The sequence below is a fragment of the Ylistrum balloti genome, unplaced genomic scaffold, assembly GCF_031769215.1.
Source record: "Ylistrum balloti isolate Yb309-2 unplaced genomic scaffold, AGI_CSIRO_Ybal_v1 Utg369700, whole genome shotgun sequence".
Taxonomy (NCBI): domain Eukaryota; kingdom Metazoa; phylum Mollusca; class Bivalvia; order Pectinida; family Pectinidae; genus Ylistrum; species Ylistrum balloti.
Window position 1 is genome coordinate 313,894 of NW_026781931.1, and position 24,693 is coordinate 338,586.

At 35.6% G+C, this 24,693-nt stretch overlaps 1 protein-coding gene across 1 annotated transcript in view; it reads right to left on the reverse strand.

Annotated features, from left to right (window-relative positions):
• Positions 1–24,693, reverse strand: part of LOC132565180 (synaptotagmin-like protein 4) — an 89,546-nt gene that overhangs the window by 41,745 nt on the left and 23,108 nt on the right. The gene's annotated exons all lie outside the window — the stretch shown is intronic.

Below are 24,693 nucleotides of genomic sequence, written 5' to 3' on the forward strand. Positions count from 1 at the left end.
AGTCCCTAACAACAGTTCTCCACAACTAGTCTCCAACAACAGTTCTCTACAACTAGTCTCCAACAACAGTTCTCCACAACTAGTTCAACAACAGTTCTCCACAACTAGTCTCCAACAACAGTTCTCCACAACTTGTCTCCTACAACAGTTCTAAACAACTAGTCTCCAACAACAGTTCTCCACAACTAGTCTCCACAACAATTCTCCGCAACTTGTCTACTACAACAGTTCTCCACAACTAGTCTCCAACAACAGTTCTCCACAACTAGTCTCCAACAACAGTTCTCTACAACTTGTCTCCAACAACAGTTCTCCACAACTAGTCCCCAACAACAATTCTCCACAACTAGTCTCCAACAACAGTTCTCCACAATTAGTCTCCAACAACAGTTCTCCACACCTAGTCTCCAACAACAGTTCTCCACAACTAGTCTCCAACAACAGTTCTCCACAACTAGTTCAACAACAATTCTCCACAACTAGTTCAACAACAGTTCTCCACAACTAGTCTCCAACAACAGTTCTCCACAACTAGTTCAACAACAATTCTCCACAACTAGTTCAACAACAGTTCTCCACAACTAGTTCAACAACAGTTCTCCACAATTAGTTCAACAACAGTTCTCCACAACTAGTTCAACAACAATTCTCCACAACTAGTTCAACAACAGTTCTCCACAATTAGTCTCTAACAAACATTTAACAGTCAAATTCCCACAGCTACTTTCTTGAGGAAAACTGAATTGTGTACAGCTTTGAACAATGATACTTGAATCTATCCTGATATTTTTGTGTGGGAAAATGGCAATCAAACGGTTTGAGAATTTTTTTTAATTGTCAATCTGTTTACTTCTATTAAGTGTAGAAATATCTATGCTGTTAGTGGGTTCCTGTTACACATTTATCAGATGCAGTAGTGTTTCTGTATCAAATCATCTTCTGTAGGATTATCATATAAACAAATGGAAAAGCTGTAACTAACGTAGGAAATATATATTTTTAAATTAGATCAGTCTTATTGTCAGATCTCATAGCTGCATTGTGTAATATGGTGATATCACAAAGCTTAGGACAAGGAAACACTGACATGACTATAGTAACTTCACCTATATCATAAACAATCTATATGTTACGTGCCATTCCAGTCTGCTACTGTCTCCTCCCAGCTGTCAGAGACACTGCACAGATCTAACAATAATATTAATCCTCTGGCACATTCTTTGTTATCTGTGACTATTATAACTGATCAAGGAACAGTGACTTCAATGAAACCCTCTCAGCTTCCATTTCTTCTGTGACACAGCAATTTCTTACGTCTCTAAATGACAGGAAATTCAATTCTGTTTTCATGTGACGAGGACCAGAACTTGGTTTTATTGTATGTAGCAGCCATGACAAGCAGTGATCCAGGCAAGCAGGACCCAGGAGAGTTCACAAGCAAAATTAGTCTGGTTGATTTAGCAATAGCTGCAAATGCCAATTTCTACGTTGATTCACAAAACACACTGCTAAACTTAGACAGAAAATACTTTTTCTAATACACCATAATATCTGTTGATGTCAAGTAACCTTTATCCTTTTCAGACAAAAGGAGAAATAAATTTCATTAAAGCAAACAAGACAGCAGTCATCTCTTGTAGATGTGTTACTTCCTTCCTTTCACATGAACAGAACACATTGCTTAAGGTTACATAATTAACCTACCAATATAGATATGACTTTAATAAACAGGTATGATTTCACTCTGCACCTAGTAACAAGTATGGTCACTCTACACCTAGCAACAAGTATGGTCACTCTATACCTAGCAACAAGTGTTGTCACTCTATATCTAGCAACAAGTATGGTCACCCTATACCTAGCAACAAGTATGGTCACTCTATACCTAGCAACAAGTATTGTCACTCTATACCTAGCAACAAGTATGATTTCACTTTATGCTTACCAACAAGTATGGTTTCACTCTACGCTTAGCAACAAGTATGGTTTCACTCTATGCTTACCAACAAGTATGGTTTCACTCTACGCTTACCAACAAGTATGGTTTCACTATACGCTTAGCAACAAGTATGGGTTCACTCTACACCTAGCGACAAGTATGGGTTCACTCTACACCTAGCGACAAGTATGGGTTCACTTTACGCGTAGTAACAAGTATGAGTTCACTCTACACCTAGTGACAAGTATGGGTTCACTCTACACCTAGCGACAAGTATGGGTTCACTTTACGCGTAGTAACAAGTATGAGTTCCCTCTACACCTAGCGACAAGTATGGGTTCACTCTACACCTAGCGACAAGTATGGGTTCACTCTACACCTAGCGACAAGTATGGGTTCACTCTACACCTAGCGACAAGTATGGGTTCACTCTACACCTAGCAACAAGTATGGGTTCACTCTACACCTAGCGACAAGTATGTGTTCACTCTACACCTAGCGACAAGTAAGGGTTCACTCTACACCTAGCGACAAGTATGTGTTCACTCTACACCTAGCGATAAGTAAGGGTTCACTCTACACCTAGCGACAAGTATGGGTTCACTTTACACCTAGCAACAAGTATGTGTTCACTCTATACATAGCGATAAGTAAGGGTTCACTCTACACCTAGCGACAAGTATGGGTTCACTTTACACCTAGCAACAAGTATGTGTTCACTCTATACATAGCAACAAGTATGGGTTCACTTTACGCGTAGTAACAAGTATGAGTTCACTCTACACCTAGCAACTACTATGGTCACTCTACACCTAGCAACAAGTATGGTCACTCTACACCTAGCAACAAGTGTGGTCACTCTACAACTAGCAACAAGTATTATTTCACTTTACACCTAGCAACAAGTATGGTCACTCTACACCTAGCAACAAGTATGGTCACTCTACACCTAGCAACAAGTATTATTTCACTTTACACCTAGCAACAAGTATGGTCACTCTACACCTAGCAACAAGTATGGTCACTCTACACCTAGCAACAAGTATTATTTCACTTTACACCTAGCAACAAGTATGGTCACTCTACACCTAGCAACAAGTATTATTTCACTTTACACCTAGCAACAAGTATGGTCACTCTACACCTAGCAACAAGTATTATTTCACTTTACACCTAGCAACAAGTATGGTCACTTTACACCTAGCAACAAGTATTATTTCACTTTACACCTAGCAACAAGTATTATTTCACTCTACACCTAGCAACAAGTATGGTCACTCTACACCTAGCAACAAGTATGGTCACTTTACACCTTGCAACAAAGTGTAATTTTCCAATCACTTTACTGTAAAACTAATGTGATAAGTTTGAAGCATTTAATAACAATATATAACCAGTAGGAATTTTCCATACAGGAACATTGCACTTGGAATACACACTTTATATTGAATACAATCAAATTTGACATGGAAGGGGAAATCCAAAAATGACAAAATCCTACTGCTCTGTTAATTATTAGGACAAAATCAATAAAACACAAAAGGAATTGATATGGAAATTATCTATATTGAATAATCCATCTAATTTAAGGCTTCTTTTCCCAAATTCAAGGCCTCTCATTGAAATTAAAGTTTTACAAAGCTTTTTCATCATTTTCATGGCCCTTCACAGCTGAACCTTGTTTTGAGGGCGTTTTCAACGGTCGTTTGAAATCTAAAACTGCAAATTGTCAGAAAAAAGTCATTTGCCATTTCAATGAAAACTGTCAAATTTGGATGAAGTAAAGTCCTTGAAATAATTCTGATGTGGTATGACAATTGGTTAATTTTGAAACGAATTCCAGCTACAGCCATTTTGTCTAATGTAAGTGACCTCAAGTCATTTTCATAGTTTATACATGTCAGAAACATACCCTTGTTTATATACAGAAAAATCCAATTTCAAAACACCAAAAAATCCCAAATACATGCTTTTACTATCATGCATTCTCACTAAATCAAATTCATTTGATGAATGAACCGAGGCACTAACCAGAAAATGTCGCTGCACAACATTGTAAATACCAATCCATAGTTACTGATTCATTCCTGAATATTAATGAAATCACAGCATCAGAAACCACTTGGGATTAATTACATATGACATAGAAATATGAGATCTGCATAATTTCTGATTCCCTCGCAACAGGTTGTAATTAAACTGACCATATTTATTACGCTACAAATCAAGGTTAACATGTTAAGGACTCTGGAGTCCAGGTTTCAAAACACTCACAAATTTAGACTTCTCTCTGGAATAACAAATATGATTAATGTCTGTCAGGAACCAAATTTATTTCTAAATTTCCACAAATGGAACATTTAACCAGTGTAGTAGGAACATTAGTGATATTTATTATTGCTAATAAAATGCATTTTGTTTAAATTATATAAAAATGCACAAAGGAAGTTATGATATTGTTACTTTGAAAGAGACATGCATAAAACTAGGTCATAGTCAAATTAACTTGATCATATAGAACAATATAGGTCACTGTGATTAAACTCCAGGTCAGTAATTTCATAAGACTAAAAAAATTAAAAAACAGAAAATTGGTCAGATGTAAAATGATATTATATGTCAAACTAGGTCAAAAACAGGAAATAGGGTTCTAAAAGGCCTGCTGAACAGAATAGCAACACAACATGGCAGTGTCTGTAATATTTACAGAATTTTCATCCTTAAGATAACTTATACCAATAACTAAAAGTTCTGCTGAAAAAAACTGCATTACCATGTAGTTTCATGGAAATTGATTCACAATGTTAGGAGGGGTTGTCTGGACAAAATGTTTCTCTGGACAGACAGAAAGCTGTACAGACAGACTTTCTTCACTTCACTTGACTTTGTTGCAGGGAGTATTTTGAAATATATACCTGAACAATAAGTAACAATTTCCTATCATACTAACTGGTTTTTTTACATAAAAAATAATGACGTTGTGATAATGTGATAATTATTAAGAGCCTAGTTCTGAATAGTACAACTCCACACAACCCTGTCTGATAGTAATATATCACAGTTCTCACGGGACATTAATTCAGCATTTCTGTATAGTACAACACCACATAACCCTGTCTGATAGTAATATATCACAGTTCTCACTGGACATTAATTCAGTATTTCTGTATAGTACAACTCCACATAACCCTGTCTGACAGTATCACAGTTCTCACTGGACATTAATTCAGCATTTCTGTATAGTACAACTTCACATAACCCTGTCTGACAGTATCACAGTTCTCACTGGACATTAATTCAGCATTTCTGTATAGTACAACTTCACATAACCCTGTCTGACAGTAATATATCACAGTTCTCACTGGACATTAATTCAGCATTTCTGTATAGTACAACTCCACATTACCCTGTCTGATAGTAATATATCACAGTTCTCACTTGACATTAATTCAGCATTTCTGTATAGTACAACTCCACATTACCCTGTCTGATAGTAATATATCACAGTTCTCACTGGACATTAATTCAGCATTTCTGTATAGTACAACTTCACATAACCCTGTCTGATAGTAATATATCACAGTTCTCACTGGACATTAATTCAGCATTTCTGTATAGTACAACTTCACATAACCCTGTCTGACAGTATCACAGCTCTCACTGGACATTAATTCAGTATTTCTGTATAGTACAACTTCACATAACCCTGTCTGACAGTAATATATCACAGCTCTCACTGGACATTAATTCAGCATTTCTGTATAGTACAACACCACATAACCCTGTCTGATAGTAATATATTACAGTTCTCACTGGACATTAATTCAGTATTTCTGTATAGTACAACGCCACATTACCCTGTCTGATAGTAATATATCACAGTTCTCACTGGACATTAATTCAGCATTTCTGTATAGTACAACTTCACATAGCCCTGTCTGACAGTATCACAGCTCTCACTGGACATTAATTCAGTATTTCTGTATAGTACAACTTCACATAACCCTGTCTGACAGTATCACAGCTCTCACTGGACATTAATTCAGTATTTCTGTATAGTACAACTTCACATAACCCTGTCTGACAGTATCACAGTTCTCACTGGACATTAATAGCAACAAATACATGAATCCATATTATGTAGTCCGATTCAAATTCAGGACCTGTAACAATTATCTGAAGACCAACCCTAAATAAATCATTCATAGATTTATGTACCCCATTAAGATAAATTATTTCCCAAGTAATGACTTCACATTTCTACTCCACTATATTGTGAATTAGTGCAATGAAGTGTGTCAAACGCAGCATCCACAAGACACATACTTTCCTCATTGAGATGCAACTATAATCCACATAGCACATATAACTTCCAAATATGGACTGTGCCATTCTTCTTGCAGGACAAAAATGCACTAAAAGATCAACTGAGCCTGTTTCAACATCTTCTGTGTACTCTGTCGAGAAGGGCATCCTATGATACAAGCTTCACCTTCCATGGAGAACTGACTATGTACTGTCTGTCTGATGTGGTATTTTTAACTCCAAATAAAAAACATGCAGACATTTATCCAAGAGCAGCCCGCACAAGACTAGGATCTCACCCATAAAATATTAATGTTGATGAAAGTGACAATGCAATAATGTGTTTATTTGCAGGTTTTCTTGTTGCCAGCTTAACATATATATCTGTCAAGACATGCATTCATCCACATCCAAATGACATGTCATTAACACTTTCTGAACTGACATGTCCCCACCTACATCTCAGATTACTTGTCTCCAAAACATCCGTAATGACATATGTCACCACCAATATCCTTATTAACATAAGTCATTATCCACATCTCTGATGACATATAACATCCAACATTTGAAATGACACGTGTCACTATCCATATCCATCTGATGACATGTTACCACCAACATCTTTACTGACATACCACTTTACACATCTCTGATGACATGTCACCATCAACATTTGTTATGACATGTGTCACTGTCCATATATCTGATGACAATATGTCACCATCAACATTTGTAATGACACATGTCACCATCCATATATTTAATAATAACATGTCACCATCAACAACCTTAACGATACATCATCACAAACACTACCTACACAGGGTTTGCGGTTCAATTATTTCCCACTGGATACTAAATATTAATGTTTTTGACAATGAAGTTTTGCCAGATTTATAACCCACCGTTTTAAAAGGCAGGATCTCCTTGTTGTAGTTGATGGCTACTTCCACTGAACAGCCCATGAGAGGCCTGTCCCACACAATTCAGAGCAATTAACATGAAATGTTTCGCCCAAGGACACCAGCATGTCAGCACAGACTGGTTCATTTTTAACGAAACACAATCTAATTGGGGTAGGGAGCAATGAACACTGTGAACCATCACCTGACCCTCCATAGAGAAAAAAACATTCCAACCACCTGAGTTATTGCAGATCTTCAGAAAAAATGTAGACAAAATCATCTTTTCCTATAATATTGAAGTTCAAACAAATAATCTTTTGTAATTAAGATATATTAACAGGTTTATTTTCATATATTTGGTTTTATTTTCAAAACAAACTTCTGAATTATAAGACAAGATTGGTTTTCTCACCATGAATCAGCAGTTATACATAAATATCCGCAATAAAAATATGACAACATATACAATAGGACACCGAATCAACAACATGGAATCAACGACACAGAATCAATGACACAGAATCATGTCATTAACTGTTAACATGATACTCCTTTCTAGACAAAATCTAAAATCTTTACTTATCAAAATGATTCATTAGTTCAACTTTTTAACATTACATTGAAGCAGTAACAAAAGCAGGGAAAGTGATTTCTTTTCAGGACATGACTGTATAACAATATTAATTCCCTCACATGATTTAATATTAGGACAATTCTGTTCCCCAGGACCATATTTGTCCCTATGGCCTAAGTATCAGTCCTGTAGAACTGTATCTGTCCTGTACAACTGCATGTGTTCCCCAGGACCATATTTGTCCCTATGGGCTAAGTACATCACTGACTACTGGCATATGTGATATGTACATCACTTACTACAGGGATATGTGATATGTACATTGCTGACTACAGGGATATGTGATATGTAAATCACTTACTACAGGGATATGTGATATGTACATCACTGACTACAGGGATATGTGATAAGTACATCACTGACTACAGGGATATGTGATATGTACATCACTTACTACAGGGATATGTGATATGTACATCGCTAACTACAGGGATATGTGATATGTACATCGCTGACAACAGGGATATGTGATATGTACATCGCTGACATCAGGGATATGTGATATGTACATCGCTGACTACAGGGATATGTGATATGTACATTGCTGACTTCAGGGATATGTGATATGTACATTGCTGACTACAGGGATATGTGATATGTACATCGCTAACTACAGGGATATGTGATATGTACATCGCTGACAACAGGGATATGTGATATGTACATCGCTGACATCAGGGATATGTGATATGTACATCGCTGACTACAGGGATATGTGATATGTACATTGCTGACATCAGGGATATGTGATATGTACATCAATGACTACAGGGATATGTGATATGTACATCGCTGACTACAGGGATATGTGATATGTACATCGCTGACTACAGGGATATGTGATATGTACATCGCTGACTACAGGGATATGTGATATGTACATCGCTGACATCAGGGATATGTGATATGTACATCGCTGCCTACAGGGATATGTGATATGTACATCGCTGACTACAGGGATATGTGATATGTACATTGCTGACTACAGGGATATGTGATATGTACATCGCTGACAACAGGGATATGTGATATGTACATTGCTGACTACAGGGATGTGATATGTACATCGCTGACCACAGGGATATGTGATATGTACATCGCTGACTACAGGGATATGTGATATGTACATTGCTGACTACAGGGATATGTGATATGTACATCGCTGACTACAGGGATATGTGATATGTACATCGCTGACATCAGGGATATGTGATATGTACATTGCTGACTAGGATAGGTGATATTTACATTGTTTGGTTTCTTATATACCATTCATTGTCAGGATTACTGGACCACATCATACTGTACCATTGTCACCCCCAATCAGACTAATGAACCTGTTCCAGGGATGAGGGAGATCAGACAATATTACAAGGCCAGACTATGAGAGTGGGTATAAGGAAGGGGTTAAGAGGTGTTGAGTATGGGAACAGGTATCGGAGAACAGATATTGTGTAAAGGAACAGGTATTGGGGAACGGGTATTGTGTAAGGGAACAGGTATTGGGGAACAGGTATTGAGCAACAGAACATGTATTGATGAACAGGTGTTGAGTAAGGGAACAGGTACAGGGGAACAGGTATTGAGCAACGGAACATGTTTTGGGAAACAGGTATTGGGGAACAGGTATTGAGTAAGGGAACAGGTATTGAGTAAGGGAACAGGTGTTAGGGAACAGGTATTGAGTAAGGGAACAGGTATTGGGGAACAGGTGTTAGTGAGCATGTATTGAGTAAGGGAACAGGTGTTAGGGAACAGGTATTGAGTAAGGGAACAGGTATTAGGGAACAGGTATTGAGTAAGGGAACAGGTGTTAGGGAACAGGTATTGAGTAAGGGAACAAGTATTACATTCACCACGTTTATAGATCAATTCATCCAACAACAGAATGTCTGTATATGTATATTTGTGCTAACCACAATTAGGGTGATATGATGCATAGCTCAAAGATAAGGTAATTACAAGTACATGTGTTCATCATCAGCCCTCTGTCCCATTTCTTATTTGATGACAATAATATACATAACACAGCATCTTCTAATCTCTAGAGTGTAATGTTAAAAAGAAATACTTACATGGTACTTCGGACATTTTTCAAAACTCCACCCATGACACATTCGGCCAGCTTTGGCTTGGAATATGTGTAGACAGAGAACAAGACTCAGAACTGCACACAATACGTATCCTTAGGAATTATTCTAATTAATTCCAAAAGTGTGAAATAAGGCTTTTATGAAATTTGTTGTAATCCATTTCCAACTTGTTTCTGCTCTTCATCAAGCTGACTGTGGGTGATTGATTGGGTGAGTGAGCTCTGCAGCTGTGGTGCCAATCACCCGACAACAATAGAACAAAGCTAACCACATACGTTAAGCTTTGGTTACATCATGTAAAATAAACACATTCTTGTGCCTCAAACCTAAGGACCGCCTAAGCTTAAAAATGACTGATTCCAAGATAAATGCTATAATGCATATTTCGATCCATGAAAAAGTAAACGGTGGTTGTCACAATAGTTTCATGGATATGGGCCCGTTGTGGCTGCCATTGTCACTCATGAACAGATTCTCTTCTCCAGAGCAGAAAAGTCTGGATGGAATATATAAGACAAAAGGGCACTTATCAAGTGATTTTCACATACTCTTGCCTGTGGTAATCCACAAAACCAAACCAAGTATACATGAAATAACTGGCTGAGCGCTAGCGACGCCAAGGGTCAGCGACACACCGTCTGCTGTGCTCTGCCCTCTGTACAACAATACTCAATGTAGGGAGTAGTGATAGCTTTAATGAATATTCTGTCCAATATCAGAGATGTGGATTTCCCCTCTGTAAAACCAAATACGCCAATGTAATGGAGATTTAATTTACTGTGTATGGGAAAGAGTCTGTGATTGAAGTGATGTTAGCATTCTGAATGTGTTCATTGTGTCAGAATAAAAAGAAAATTAAAAAACACTCTGACACAATTTGTATGTATGGCTTTTAAACATGTTGTTAGCACTTACACTTTGAGAGAAGAGACTTGCTGACAATATCTGAATGATTTTCTCCTATCAAAATTTATATCATAACTTCATGTCCTTGAAACCACTTCAGTAATAGTCTTCTGACATACAATCTCTAATGATAGAAAGACACTAACACCAGGCTTTCTGCACAGCTCAGTTGTGCATTTCAAAATTACAAAATTTTACTGCAATAAATCAATGTTTGAAATTTTTTTGACACAAATGTAAACTTTTCTTTTGAAGACAATTGCTCTTGCAATGAAAAAAAACCAAAATTTTTTTTCTCTCTTTCTTTTTATTTTATTTATCTATTATTTTTTTTTTTTAATTCTTTTATTAGTACTTCTTATTTCAAATATTAATTTGGATCAAAAGGACAAAACTTTGGACACTAAATGTGAAATTTGAGAAAGATCCATCACATACTTCTGAAGAAGTAGCAATAACAAACTTTCAAAGTCAAAATCCAAGATGGCCACCAGTTAGCTTTTCCATTATTCTGTTCACTCCAAAATTAAAAAAAAGCACAAATAAACACCAGGAGGGAACTTCATATGAAACCTGAGGCAAATCCATCCTGCACTTCTCAAGGAATAGTGTTAAAAAGAATAGATAACAGACCAACAGACAACAGGCATAGGGCAATTTGAATAGCCAACCATTTGATAATACTGGGCTAAGAATTATACATTACAATCTTTAAAAAAATATTTGAATTTTCGCAAATGCATTTTGAATATTGCTCTCATCATGCTGTTTGTAAACTGTTTTCAATTACTTAAATGAGACAAGGCTACAGATGAAAGAATGTAAGGATATTGACTGATGCTGTCAATGGAGATCCTCCATATTTCATGAGTAACTGAAACCTATTGATCACAACACACAATCAGACAAAGATAAACGATGAATGCTATCCATCATTCAATGCATGTCACCATGACAACTGCAAAACGCAAATACTTCAAGTGTTCATGCAAGTGGAACGCACCATGTCATTCTGTACATCTGTATGCAATATGCATATGCTCACAGTGCCCTCTAATCAAGCCAGTTAATACATATTCAAAACACATAGACAAGGCTCTGGAGATTTCAGAACAAAAAGCTATGGTAGAGGACAATATCTTCTGCATACAGATAAGATAAGGTAACTACAGAAAACCAATCAAGCTGCAACAAAGTCCCACAGGAATCCCAACAGTGCAGAAGTAAAGATCCTACAGATGTCAGTGTAATGATAGGTATAGGAAGGGTATACCCACTGATATAGGTACTGGAGCTAACATGTATACATACACAGGAATCACAGGATTCTATGTCAGCAGTATTACTTACATCCTCAATAAAACTTGTTCTCTTTCTCTCTCTTTACAAAACTGAGAAATATCAAAGGTATGTTTCTACGCAATATATGATATTTACAATTATGTTTTCTACACAATATATGATATTTACAATTATGTTTTCTACACAATATATGATATTTACAATTATGTTTTCTACACAATGTATGATATTTACAATTATGTTTTACTACACAATGTATGATATTTACAATTATGTTTTACTACACAATGTATGATATTTACAATTATGTTTTACTACACAATGTATGATATTTACAATTATGTTTTACTACACAATGTATGATATTTACAATTATGTTTTACTACACAATGTATGATATTTACAATTATGTTTTACTACACAATGTATGATATTTACAATTATGTTTTACTACACAATGTATGATATTTACAATTATGTTTTACTACACAATGTATGATATTTACAATTATGTTTTACTACACAATGTATGATATTTACAATTATGTTTTACTACACAATGTATGATATTTACAATTATGTTTTACTACACAATGTATGATATTTACAATTATGTTTTACTACACAATGTATGATATTTACAATTATGTTTTACTACACAATGTATGATATGTTTTTACACAATGTATGATATTTACAATTGTTTTCTACACAATGTATGATATTTATAATCATGTTTTCTACACAATGTATGATATTTACAATTGTTTTCTACACAATGTATGATATTTACAATTATGTTTTACTACACAATGTATGATATTTACAATACACAATGTATGTTTTACTACACAATGTATGATATTTACAATTATGTTTTACTACACAATGTATGATATTTACAATTGTTTTCTACACAATGTATGATATTTATAATTGTTTTCTACACAATGTATGATATTTACAATCATGTTTTCTACACAATGTATGATATTTACAATTGTTTTCTACACAATGTATGATATTTACAATTATGTTTTACTACACAATGTATGATATTTACAATTATGTTTTACTACACAATGTATGATATTTACAATTATGTTTTACTACACAATGTATGATATTTACAATTATGTTTTACTACACAATGTATGATATTTACAATTGTTTTCTACACAATGTATGATATTTACAATTATGTTTTACTACACAATGTATGATATTTACAATTGTTTTCTACACAATGTATGATATTTATAATCATGTTTTCTACACAATGTATGATATTTACAATTGTTTTCTACACAATGTATGATATTTACAATTATGTTTTACTACACAATGTATGATATTTACAATTGTTGTTTACAATTATGTTTACTACACAATGTATGATATTTACAATCACGTTTTACTACACAATGTATGATATTTATAATCATGTTTTCTACACAATGTATGATATTTACAATCATGTTTTACTACACAATGTATGATATTTATAATCATGTTTTCTACACAATGTATGATATTTACAATTGTTTTCTACACAATGTATGATATTTACAATTATGTTTTACTACACAATGTATGATATTTACAATTGTTTTCTTCACAATGTATGATATTTACAATTATGTTTTACTACACAATGTATGATATTTACAATCACGTTTTACTACACAATGTATGATATTTACAATCACATTTTACTACACAAAGTATGATATTTACAATCATGTTTTCTACACAATGTATGATATTTACAATTGTTTTCTACACAATGTATGATATTTACAATTATGTTTTACTACACAATGTATGATATTTACAATCACGTTTTACTACACAATGTATGATATTTACAATCACGTTTTACTACACAATGTATGATATTTACAATCATGTTTTCTACACAATGTATGATATTTACAATTGTTTTCTACACAAACACTTTATCTGCTATAGAATCCCAGATAGGAAATGAATTATGAATACATGGGAAAGCAGAACTCAAATATTTCCAATCTTGAACTCGCGGATTTCTTTGTAATGTGACATGTATGAAAAGCCTTTGTAGAAAAGTGATGTCTCTATTCCACGAAGATGGTGTTGGTTGGCTGGTATTTGTGTTAAACAAAGATCATCTTTGTGGACAAGTTTTTGTCAGTGCTTCATTTAATGATGGCTTAAAACAATGTTGTATTTGACATGTATGACAAGTTCACTGACGAATTAAGACTGGTTATGTGAAATGATTTTCGAACTTGTATTAAAACATCTTATAAAGAAATGTTATTACAATGGCGACATACTTCAGCGAACAAATTAATTTGCATGCAATTCAACTTAAAATTTCATATCACCTACTGTTTAATACAAACTAAAAATAATAGGTAAGAACGATAACAGAATGACAGGAAGGAAAGAAGAGAGAAAAATAAAAATGTCTATCTGATGACATGATAACATTGACTTTCCACGGTAAATCACCTACAAATACCACACATCTCTTCCCTACAAATACCACATATCTCTTCCCTACAAATACCACACATCTCTTCCCTACAAATACCACATATCTCTTCCCTACAAATACCACATATCTCTTCCCTACAAATACCACACATCTCTTCCCTACAAATACCACATATCTCTTCCCTACAAATACCACACATCTCTTCCCTACAAATACCACACATCTCTTCCCTACAAATACCACAGATCTCTTCCCTACAAATACCACACATCTCTTCCCTACAAATACCACACATCTCTTCCCTACAAATACCACACATCTCTTCCCTACAAATACCACACATCTCTTCCCTACAAATACCACACATCTCTTCCCTACAAATACCACATATCTCTTCCCTACAAATACCACACATCTCTTCCCTACAAATACCACACATCTCTTCCCTACAAATACCACATATCTCTTCCCTACAAATACCACACATCTCTTCCCTACAAATACCACATATCTCTTCCCTACAAATACCACATATCTCTTCCCTACAAATACCACATATCTCTTAAGACTGATGTATCATCACCCTGCATGACTGACCAATTTTTTTAAAAGCTTTTCAGTAATAAGGCTAAAAAAGACAAAACTCAGCTAACTTGATGGCTGATTGAGATTTAAACTAGACAGCAAAGTCATGATGGTGATGAAAAAACAAAAAGGTATAGCTGATTAAACACATCAATGGCTGACGATCCCACCATGATATTATAGTGCCTTTGGCTTCATTTAAGGTACAAACCAAGTCAGACCATTCACAATTCATGTACTCTTGTAAACCACTGTAAATCTGCATTTCCTCCTCCATACAGAGTACCTTTAGAATGAGGCATTAGACTCTGTACAAAGTGCCATCAGGATGGGGCATCAGACTCTGTACAAAGTGCCATCAGGATGAGGCATCAGGCTCTGTACAAAGTGCCTTTAGGATGGGGCATCAGGCTGTACAAAGTGCCTTTAGGATGAGGCATCAGGCTCTGTACAAAGTGCCATCAGGATGAGGCATCAGACTCTGTACAAAGTGCCATCAGGATGAGGCATCAGACTCTGTACAAAGTGCCATCAGGATGGGGCATCAGGCTCTGTACAAAGTGCCATCAGGATGGGGCATCAGACTCTGTACAAAGTGCCATCAGGATGGGGCATCAGACTCTGTACAAAGTGCCATCAGGATGAGGCATCAGACTCTGTACAAAGTGCCATCAGGATGGGGCATCAGACTCTGTACAAAGTGCCATCAGGATGGGGCATCAGACTCTGTACAAAGTGCCATCAGGATGGGGCATCAGACTCTGTACAAAGTGCCATCAGGATGGGGCATCAGGCTCTGTACAAAGTGCCATCAGGATGGGGCATCAGGCTCTGTACAAAGTGCCATCAGGATGAGGCATCAGACTCTGTACAAAGTGCCATCAGGATGGGGCATCAGGCTCTGTACAAAGTGCCATTAGGATGGGGCATCAGACTCTGTACAAAGTGCCATCAGGATGGGGCATCAGGCTCTGTACAAAGTGCCATCAGGCATCAGGCTCTGTACAAAGTGCCATCAGGATGGGGGCTCTGTACAAAGTGCCATCAGGATGGGGCATCAGGCTCTGTACAAAGTGCCATCAGGATGGGGCATCAGGCTCTGTACAAAGTGCCATCAGGATGGGGCATCAGGCTCTGTACAAAGTGCCATCAGGATGAGGCATCAGGCTCTGTACAAAGTGCCATCAGGATGGGGCATCAGGCTCTGTACAAAGTGCCATCAGGATGGGGCATCAGGCTCTGTACAAAGTGCCATCAGGATGAGGCATCAGACTCTGTACAAAGTGCCTTTAGAATGAGGTAACAGGCTTCATACAAAGTATCTTTAAAAAGAAGCACCTATGCTATTGATACACATACCACTACCTAATAACAATATGTAATTTTATCCTTATACTAACACTGCTACAATTTTCTGTTATTCAGTTATGAAACCACACACAGTAAATTCTTTGCTTAACCTTACCTCTTGTGATAAATGCCCCTTAAAACAATAATATTGACTGTAGAATGGTTGTGTTACAGATTGCAAAAAAGAATTTAATGACTAAAATGAGCTTTCTAAAATTAAACACTCTGAAGACTAATATAAATTACCTTGCTATGATAAATTATTCAATACATACAGTTGCCATAGGGATATGAAGCTGGTGTACTTATGTACCCAGCTATACGGACCTGCCTGTTAATGATACCCAGGCTTATGTACCCAGCTATACGGCCCTGTCTGTTTATGATACCCAGACTTATGTACCCAGCTATACGGACCTGCCTGTTAATGATACCCAGACTTATGTACCCAGCTATACCGCCCTGCCTGTTAATGATACCCAGACTTATGTACCCAGCTATATAGCCCTGCCTGTTAATGATACCCAGACTTATGTACCCAGCTATATAGCCCTACCTGTTAATGATACCCAGACTTAAGTACCCAGCTATATAGCCCTGCCTGTTAATGATACCCAGACTTATGTACCCAGCTATATAGCCCTGCCTGTTAATGATACCCAGACTTAAGTACCCTGCTATATAGCCCTGCCTGTTAATGATACCCAGACTTATGTACCCAGCTATATAGCCCTGCCTGTTAATGATACCCAGACTTAAGTACCCAGCTGTATAGCCCTACCTGTTAATGATACCCAGACTTAAGTACCCAGCTATATAGCCCTGCCTGTTAATGATACCCAGACTTATGTACCCAGCTATATAACCCTGCCTGTTAATGATACCCAGACTTATGTACCCAGCTATATAGCCCTGCCTGTTAATGATACCCAGACTTATGTACCCAGCTATATAGCCCTGCCTGTTAATGATACCCAGACTTATGTACCCAGCTATATAGCCCTGTCTGTTAATGATACCCAGACTTATGTACCCAGCTATATAGCCCTACCTGTTCATGATACCCAGACTTATGTACCCAACTATATAGCCCTGTTAATGTTACGCAGACTTATGTACCCAGCTATATAGCCCTGTTAATGATACTCAGATTTATGTAACAGCTATATAGCCCTGCCTGTTAATGATACCCAGACTTATGTACCAGCTATATAGCCCTGCCTGTTAATGATACCCAGACTTATGTACCCAGCTATATAGCCCTGCCTGTTAATGATACCCAGACTTATGTACCCAGCTATATAGCCCTGCCTGTTAATGATACTGTATCTTTCGTTGTTCCATAAGAATAACTACCAATGTCATTACATTGTCCTGTAAAAAGCAGCATCAACTGGGCTTATCATAAGATAAATGTGGTAAGTTTGTTTGACTCCTTGGCTACAAGTCAGAGGGTATATCTACTGTTCAGTGGAGTTTTGACGCCTGAATTTAACGACAGAAGACATCTCCGAAGAGTAAAGCAGTGCGTGTCAGTAATATGCCCAACTTTCTACATTATGCGTCTGTATTCCATGTAAATGAATGCAATATGCAGCAACATCATAAACTGTGATCTGCCCACCATCTCTTTTATGGGCAAGTTAATACGTAACTCTGACAGACATGTGATATAAAGCCATTAGCACACACATCGATTGGTCTGCTAAAATCAATACAGTCTTGGGTAAAAGTTCATTGAGAATTTTCATTAGTGGTTATTGGCAAAGTCTATGAAGAAGCTTATACCATCAATATCACTACATGTAACTTTTGAGAAGGTCTGTGATAAAGTTTATAAAGTTGATATCATTATTGGATATTAGCAAGGTTTTTGGTGAAACTTATACAGTTAATATCATTATTGGATATGAGCAAGGTTTTTGGTGAAACTTATACAGTTAATATCATTATTGGATATTAGCAAGGTTTTTGGTGAAACTTATACAGTTAATATCATTATTGGATATTAGCAAGGTTTTTGGTGAAACTTATACAGTTAATATCATTATTGGATATTAGCAAGGTTTTTGGTGAAACTTATACAGTTAATATCATTATTGGATATTAGCAAGGTTTTTTGGTGAAACTTATATAGTTAAAATCATTATTGGATATGAGCAAGGATTTTGGTGAAACTTATACTGTTAAAATCATTATTGGATATTAGCAAAGGTTTTTGGTGAAACTTATACAGTTAATATCATTATTGGATATTAGCAAAGTTTTTTGGTGAAACTTATATAGTTAAAATCATTATTGGATATTAACAAGGAATGTCCAAGTGAATGACCACATTTAATTAACTACAGGTGAGACAGACTTAATGCAAATATGCTGCTGCATGCACATCAATGCAAATTGACAAAATATTTTGCCAAATTATTTAATTTCTCACTAATTCTTGGGGCACCCCTATCTCATGAGTAGAAAGCTGCATATCTAATTCATTCCTGATTGCATACACATAAAATCACTTGACTATATGCATGGAAGCAAGAACATAACTATACTCATACTGAATTTTGAGTTCAATATAGCCATGCAGCTTTGAGAAATTTAGCATCAACAGAGATTTTCTTGAAAAATTCTAACCTTAAGGATCAAAACGAATGGAACAATACAATGACAGGGACTAAATGTCAAACTGACCTGAATCTCCTCATCAGACAATTCTGACACCAATTTTCAGTTCAATATTTTCATCCATCAAAGAGTAAGTTAGCAGAAGCCAAATTATGACAAGATGATGGTATACAGGAATGAACGCTAGGAGTGACACTGAACATTTCACAGCAGAGGCATACACAAACATAAATATGCAAACATCTCATAAATTGAGTTAATGAGTTATGTTGGGAAATTAAATAAGAAGGCAGACTTCTTCACAACAGCTTTTATATGTATACTGTATTCAAATTCAAATTGTCATGAAAACAAATTTCATATTGCCCACTTCGTGTCTCCATGACAACAGGGAATTTCCCCATGGAAACCAATGGACATATCAATTAAATACTGGTTTACAACCTTCTTACTGTCACAAGGTCTTAACATAATTCTCAGAGTGCTTCCAGAAATGGCACCAGCTTCAGAGAAGAATATTTATGGATAGATGTCAAAACTGTTATAAATGTCATCTGTTATGAATTCCTGATGGATTTAAGTCATATTTTATTTCTAGAAAAGTCCTTATATAGACAGTTGATGAGCACATATCCTACAGAAAGTGTTACTGTATCTCTGTGTACCACCAGAAGAGAATTATACCTCTATCTGGGTGATAACAGCTACATAAATGTAACAACTCTATGTTATCCTGTGTAATAAAACTTTATCAATCTGCCTAATTTATTGAACCTCTTCCAAAGATATGTAAAAAAAAACAAGAGGCCCATGGTCCTTAACGGTCATCTGACATAAAATTCAAGATTTCAAATTTTGAACTTGAGAAGAAGTCGAAAATGTGTTTTCAAGATGGCGGCCATGGCAGCCATGTTGGATTTCGGACCAACCCGAAATTAACAAACTTTGGTCAGGATCATGTCACGATCATTTCAGGTAAGTTTCAGCTCCATGAGACATGTAGAACTTGAAAATGTATACGCCGGACGCCGCCGGACAAAAGACGATTGCAAGGGTCAGATGACCTAAAAAATTCATGTGTTGATACTGTGGTATATTTTGTCTCCGTGTGTTGATACTGTGGTATATTTTGTCTCTGTGTGTTGATACTGTGGTATATTTTGTCTCTGTGTGTTGATACTGTGGTATATTTTGTCTCTGTGTGTTGATACTGTGGTATATTTTGTCTCTGTGTGTTGATACTGTGGTATATTTTGTCTCTGTGTGTTGATACTGTGGTATATTTTGTCTCTGTGTGTTGATACTGTGGTATATTTTGTCTCTGTGTGTTGATACTGTGGTATATTTTGTCTCTGTGTGTTGATACTGTGGTATATTTTGTCTCTGTGTGTTGATACTGTGGTATATTGTGTCTCTGTGTGTTGATACTGTGGTATATTTTGTCTCTGTGTGTTGATACTGTGGTATATTTTGTCTCTGTGTGTTGATACTGTGGTATATTTTGTCTCTGTGTGTTGATACTGTGGTATATTTTGTCTCTGTGTGTTGATACTGTGGTATATTTTGTCTCTGTGTGTTGATACTGTGGTATATTTTGTCTCTGTGTGTTGATACTGTGGTATATTTTGTCTCTGTGTGTTGATACTGTGGTATATCTCTGTGTCTCTGTGGTATATTTTGTCTCTGTGTGTTGATACTGTGGTATATTTTGTCTCTGTGTGTTGATACTGTGGTATATTGTGTCTCTGTGTGTTGATACTGTGGTATATTTTGTCTCTGTGTGTTGATACTGTGGTATATTGTGTCTCTGTGTGTTGATACTGTGGTATATTGTGTCTCTGTGTGTTGATACTGTGGTATATTGTGTCTCTGTGTGTTGATACTGTGGTATATTGTGTCTCTGTGTGTTGATACTGTGGAATATTTTGTCTCTGTGTGTTGATACTGTGGTATATCTGGTCTCTGTGTTGATACTGTGGTATATTTTGTCTCTGTATGTTGATATTGTGGTATATTTTGTCTCTGTATGTTGATACTGTGGTATATTTTGTCTCTGTGTGTTGATACTGTGGTATATTTTGTCTCTGTGTGTTGATACTGTGGTATATTTTGTCTCTGTGTGTTGATACTGTGGTATATCTGGTCTCTGTGTGTTGATACTATGGTATATCTGGTCTCTGTGTGTTGATACTGTGGTATATTTTGTCTCTGTGTGTTGATACTGTGGTATATTTTGTCTCTGTGTGTTGATCCTGTGGTATATTTTGTCTCTGTGTGTTGATACTGTAGGATATCTTGTCTGTTTGGTTATACTGTAGCATATATTGTCTGTGTACTGACACAGTCAACGGGAATTGTCTGTTATCTTAGAACACACAACTCTCCACAGTATTTCTTTTGTTCCATATTGAAATGTTGCATTGTTTTAAAGATCAAATTATCATTGTGTCTTGACACTGTTGCATTTGTTCTTTTCTATCTCATTTAAAGGTTATGTACATATTGTTATGAACAGCCTGGTGTACGATAAGATGAAAAAATTACTTGATTTCTCTATCCTTTCAGACAAACTGTTGCCTCCAGTAAAAGCCATTATATGCTAACACACAGAAAAATCCATAGAACCACAAAAATGCACCTGAACAACCTCAAACACACTTTAACACATGAAATGACATTCATCCAGTTTTAATTAAACAGAATTTTCAATTAGATTTATACAATTTTTTTTATTTCATTATTGCTGTGCTGCCACAGAACATCAATATATTTGGTACTCAAAATAAAATTTTTATTATTCAATGTCATGCCCAGGTTGATTTTTCGTTGTAGACCCTGAGGAACACTAGACTGCCAACAAGATCACATATAATCTGTTTCCAGCTTATCATCACTTTGCATCTAACAAGCTTTCAAACATACAAAAACAGTAAGGGGGAAAAAAGGCATTAATTTCGTTCTGATTTCTTTATTTTAAATACTGCTGAAACAGGTATTGGATAAAGTGAAAACTTACACTTTTATAAATTTTTATATAAATCAAACTTTAAACATTTCAGTCTAGATCAAAGTAGTAAAATCAATTTCTCAATTTGTCTTCTATACAATTCTGGAGAGTGTTCACCTATAGTTACATATCAAGCTATCTCTGTGCTCTTAATCAAGACTTTTGGAATTTCCAGTTTCAGTTAAAAGACAAAACAATCTTGGTCACAAACATGAGATCCCAGAGGGATCTTGGTGCCTACCATTGTTTGATCTTCATATGCTCTTTGAATGTTGGATCATTTGAACATTCCTTTGCAGAAATAGTGATGATAATCTTTACCTGCCAAATCCAAACTGGCCACCTGGAAACCATTTTGCTTTTTTCTGATCGGTCCCAAAATCGAACGAGAACAAGGAGAGATCAAAGGGAACATACATTTGAAATTTGAGAGATATCCATTCAGTACTTCTTAAGAAATAGAAATAACAATCTTTACTAGGCAAAAAACAAGATGGCTGCCTTTGGCCATTTTGTTTTTCCGATCAGTCCCAAACTCTTACAGGCACAACTATGGACATAAAGGAACTTATACAAGAAATTTGAGAAAGATCTATCAAGTAGTTCTCAAGAAATAACGATAATAAGTTTTCAAAGTCAAAATCCAAGATGGCTGCTTGTGGGTCATTTTTTTTATTCTGATCAGTACCAAAATCAAACAGGCACAACTAGGGATCAAGGAAAGCATACACATGAAATTTGAGAAAGATCTATGCTGTGATAGTAACAACAATCCTTTCAAGTAAAAATCCAAGATGTCCGCCTTTTCGGCCATTTTGTTTTTCTGATCAGTCCAAAAATTACATGGGCACAACAAGGGATTAAGTGGAACCTATGTATGAAATTTAAGACTTTATATCATATTTATATTCCTTCACACAAAGTTATGATGAACCACTCCACTTAAGGATTTAAGTTATCTGATGATGGTAGGCTAAAAATGCTGTGAACAAATCAGTAAATATATCAATCTTGATATGATATAAGTGACGACAGCAAATCCATCTTTGTAATTTAAATACAATTCATTTCAATGACTTTAATAGAATTTACCAGCGTGTCCTGCTTTATGCATGGTTAATCAAAAGTTCCATTGCCTCTAAGAATTAGAGTGTTATCAATGACCTGAGTTTGTAAACAAGTTGCAGATACAGAATGACCTGATGACCGACCTCGTGAGGTATTAGTCTTACGGTCAGAACATGTTTATGGGCGGTAATCCACCATTTCAGATAAACCCTGTGTTAATAATTGATAACTCACTGTTCCATGTTCTTGACAAATGGCTTCATTGCAGCTATCTCAACACAGCGCCCATCACACACTGTTTTTCCTACAGTGCTTGATAACCATACCCACAGAAGGAGCATGTTGACATCTGACATTTAGCTGTTGAAACATAGTAAATGATTACACAGTTCCAGGATATTGCTATGAAGGGGAGATAACTGGAGTGGTTCATCATAACTTTGTATGAAGGAATATATACAACTATCTAATAGACTTATAAACTTCTCATTCAACAATAATTATTTCTCATAACCAACTAGTGAGATATTGCCAAAACCTTTAAAGTTTTTGTAACTGATCCTGATAAATATTCAAAATCTCCTTTTATACTTACTTTCTGAACAAAGCACTTCAGCTATTTTAGCTAACTTGATACTATGATTTTTTTTATTTACTAACATTTAAAAAATGATATAAGACAAAATATTAATTCAAAGAAAAAAAAATCTGCCATTTATAAAAATCCATTAACATGTAATAATATTTTCTCACCAAACAACAATGGTCCAAAGCCATACAAATTTCTATTTTGTCCTTATTTGTGTTCTACACACTACGATCTCCAGCTACAACAAATTTGATTTCTACAAACTACACATCATATCTGAACACTGATGGAAATGACAACATAACAAAGCTCTCCTTCTAGATTCTTTCTAGAGAATAATGAAAACTCTTGTATATGGAAGGATTGTACAACATGATTTATCCTCTAATATGTCCATGTCTATCATAAACCAAATCTATTGCAGCCTAGATCAGTTATCAATATCGGTATTTTCCTTATCCTATAATAAGCTATCCTAAGACTCGGAGTCAGAAGTATTGTGGTACAGCTGGACCCTTGGCTCATTGCTGAAGAAATATAGCAGATTTACTTCTGCTTCAAAGCAAGATAAATATTGTCTGGAAAAAGAGCTGGAAACTACTCCTATACAAAACCTACAGAAACATGTTTAGTTATAGATTCTAAACTTGGGTAATATTAGTGAACAGAAGTATGTTATGATCAAGTCTACTTCGAAATAATACAATTCAATATTATCACAATCTTATTTCAATCTAATGGCTGTAAAATGTAGCATTATTGCCAGAATTTGTTAATAATTATGTAGTTTTCCCAACCATTGTTTTCTGATATTTCTCAGTAATGCTGGTCTATATGAGATATATCAGACAAACTCTGGTGTGGTTCTACCTTCAATGTCATTGTATCATAAAAGAGTAA